The sequence below is a fragment of the Gossypium arboreum genome, chromosome 8 (assembly GCF_025698485.1).
Source record: "Gossypium arboreum isolate Shixiya-1 chromosome 8, ASM2569848v2, whole genome shotgun sequence".
NCBI lineage: Eukaryota > Viridiplantae > Streptophyta > Magnoliopsida > Malvales > Malvaceae > Gossypium > Gossypium arboreum.
In genome coordinates this window covers 95809658-95813434 of record NC_069077.1, presented here as the reverse complement: position 1 = coordinate 95813434, position 3777 = coordinate 95809658, and the positions used below count along the sequence as shown (strand labels likewise).

The window sequence follows — 3777 nt, the reverse complement described above, 5'->3', positions numbered from 1 at the left end:
ATGGGCATGATGCACAGTCGTTTATCTCTAGGGATTGCACACATACAATTTAGAAATAAAAAAAATTGAATGAAACCGTAAATAAATTCAAATCTATGCTTCAACCCTTAAAGGAAATAAAGGTTTCATCACGTAATCCCAACCCTATGAGATTTAGCTCATGGGTTGGAAAATAAAATTCGAAACTAACATTCATTCAACATCATTTTCATCAAATCAATTCACGGAGAAATAGTTAAGAAATAACAGAAAAATGACGGGAAGACAGCTTTCTTGTGTCTAGTTCACACTCCAACGGCACAGTGTCCTATGGTGGCTGAGAGGGATTGCCTTTGTCTTCCTCTTTCCATCTCTACTCAACCACTACCCTCTAGTTTTGCCTATGGATCTTCAACTTTTTTCACCGTTAAGGGTTTCCTTCTTTGGATTTTTATAGGCTTTTTCCCTAGGGTAAATCCAACAACCCAAGATATCTTCTCCTCTTTTTTAGATTTTCTTTTTGGTTTTAAATCCCTTTCTTTCGGGTAGGTGGTTATCAGCCCATGATCTTATGATATTTTTTTCTTCTCTTTTTTAGGAAGATTTTCTGGTATAAGTAAAGTTGGGCTAAAACTGTTATGCATTGAGTGTTGGCTTAGTCTTCTTGAAATTGCTACGGTATTCGTGTTGGCAAACTATCCAGCCTTTTGCCACGACAAACCTTCATTGCTTTATTTCTTTCGCCGTATCCTGGACCTACCAATTATTGCCAAACAAATCCTTCCCGTAAACAAGTAAAAGTAACATACAGTAACATTTAAGCACAGTCAAATCTTTTTAATGTAATGCAATGAAAATTACGAATAGAATGTCATAAAGTGCAACTAAATTTACTTAAGTACAAACAATTAGCTAGGTCTAAAGGCATGAAATATAAATATTTTGAAGAGTTATCACACTCCCCAACCTAAGTTATTACTTGTCCTTAAGCATGATATGCAAGATATGCATGAATGCATGAACATAAGAATTAACATAACAACATAATCACCTTGGCATTGTGAGACCCTTAAGAGAGCATTTTTGTACTTTAGTTTTCAGCAATCTTCGATGTCAAAAATTTGATCAAGTTTCATAAATGTATTTAGAAAAGGCAGTGCAGAGAATATTACGCTAAAAGAAAGAAAAATCCTAAGTATTCATGCAATTTTCACTATAGCAAGTACCTTCTGTAATAGCCCGTTTTTGGGTCAAATTAGAACAGTTGTTTTGGGACCACAAATTTGAAGTCAAAATATTATTTTATTTTTTTAATGAGGTCTACAGCATGATAGACCGATCACAGCTAGCTATTGCGTGACTGTTGTGGTTCTTGCCTTCCCAATTCCTAGCTTCCTGAAAATAGGTAGAGGCATTAGTTTTATACTTGCTCCTAAATTACATAATGCCTTACCAACATAATGATTGCCAATTAAACATGGGATAGTGAAACTCCCTAGGTCCTTCAACTTTGAAGGTAATTTATTCATCAACATTACTATGCACCCTTCAGTGAGAGCAACAGTTTCAAATTCTTTCAATCTACGCTTCTTTGATAGTATATCCTTCATAAATTTCACGTAATTAGGCATTTGCTCCAAAGCTTCTACTAGTGGTATGTTGATATGGAGTTTCTTCAAGACCTCTAAAAATTTTTTGAACTAAACATCTTGTTAAGAATTATGGAATCGTTAAGGAAAAGATAGAAGTGGTCTTCCTTCAGGTTACTTATATTGTTTTGATGTGGCATTGACACGATCTGGTTTTGCTACAACATTCTATTTTTTACCTTTTTCAAGTACAATGTGCTTTTTATATGGCTTTAGGATCTTTACATGGTTGAGTCTCATGTCCTCCTCTGTCGTGGTATCTTGAACAACATCATCTAGCTAAGTCCCACTTCCGAGAGTGATAGCTTTGCACTTCTCCTTCCCTTGTGTTCTTAAATTCTCGGTATCATTTGGAAATTCTCCTTTTGGCTTCGAATTTAAAGCATTTACTATCTGTACCACTTGATTCTCAAGAGCTCGTAGGGACGCAGCTTGACTCTCAATTATGGCACCATTCTTGGCCATAAATTCTTTCAACAAGTCTTCAAAATATGATTATGATGACCTCGACATAGGTTGATTATAACTAGGTGGTGCACTAATGGCATCCTGTCTTGAAGCATTATTAAAATTCTTTGTATCGTGATTCTTCCAACCAAAGTTTGGATGTTGTTTCCACCCTGGATTATAGGTGTTGGAATAGGGATTATTATTCCAATTGAAATTACCCATGTAGCACATAGATGCCGGATTTAATTGGCATTCATCAAACACGTGGTCTTCATCGCAATAAATACACGATTCTTGAACTACAGTTGCTCTTTTCATTATTTTAATCATATTAGTTAAAGATGATACATGGGCAGTCAATAAAGTAATTGCATCAAGTTCCATGGTACCAGCACCTTTCTTACCCATCCAAACTCTCGTAGTAGGATAATGATAACCATTGTTGGCAATCTTTTCCAAAATCTCATATGCTTCATTATAAGATTTATCCAACAAAATACTATTGGCAGAGGCATCAACTACTATCCTCGTATGTGCTTTCATTCCATTATAAAATATCTCCATTTGTGTCTAGTGCTGGAATCTATGCATCAAACATTTTTGAAGTAATTCTTTAAATCATTCCCAAGCTTCATATAATGTTTCATCCTTCAATTTTCAAAAAGACGTGATGTCATTTCTAAGCTTGGCATTCATATTTGGTGGATTATACTGTAGCAAAAATCTCTGGCAAAGATCATTCCATGATGCTACTGTTCCAGATGGCAAAGCATTCAGCCACACCCTTGCTCTGTCTCTCAAGGAGTATGGAAACAATTTAAGTCTCAGGGTATCTTCAAGAATACCCTGTTGTCTAAACGAGTCGCAAACCTCTAGAATATTTCTTAAATGCAATCTTGGATCTTCAGTGGGTAGTCCACCAAACTGTTCTACTGTTTGTAACATCTGAAACATTACCAGTTTTAGCTCAAACTAATGAGCTTGTATTTGTGATCTGACTATACCTGGATTCATATAATCCAAAATTGGAACAAAATGCTCTTGAACTAGTCTATCTTGATCATTTATCACCCTACAAAGGATTAGCATCTTAACCATTCAAATTATCATTGAGACCAGGATCATTCCCATTCCTAGCCTTTTTTGCAGTTCTTTCCACCTTCTTTGTAAAGTTCTCTCAATCTCTGGGTCAAAATGATACTCTTTGTTAGCAGTAACACCTCTTCTCATGCACTGATGGAAAACCTATAGAAATTAAATATAACTAAGTTAAATAAACTAATGGAATTAAGGCTCCATTTGTTTGGGTGTAAAGTATTTTCTGGAAAATATTTTCAGCCTTTTCTAGTGTTTGTTTGGCTAAAAATATTTTCCTAAAGGAAAATCAATTACAAAAATGGGAAAAGAAGCCCCTTACTTTTGGAAAATGTTTTACACTTTGTAATTCGGTAAGACATTTTCAAGAAAATTAGAAGCCAACACCAATCTTCCCTTCCCCTTCCCCTTCCCCTTCCCTTTCCCCTTCCACTTCTCCCATCCTTGACACCTGATCTTCTGCTTGCCGTCAACCAACACTGATGTTCGTCAAAGCTTTTCTTTCTTCAGCTTTTCCTCCAACAGGTTTGTTACAATCTCATCAATACACACTACCTTTTATTTTTTCTTTTTCCTCAGTTGCTCTTTTAATCGGTGTTGATTA

General features: G+C 35.5%; 1 non-coding gene across 1 annotated transcript; it reads left to right on the top strand.

Moving 5' to 3' along the window:
- Positions 1–2658: 2658 nt before the first annotated feature.
- On the top strand, positions 2659–2765 carry LOC128279538 (small nucleolar RNA R71). Its single transcript, XR_008269740.1, has one exon. It is a non-coding gene; the product is annotated as a small nucleolar RNA R71 (small nucleolar RNA).
- Positions 2766–3777: the final 1012 nt, after the last annotated feature.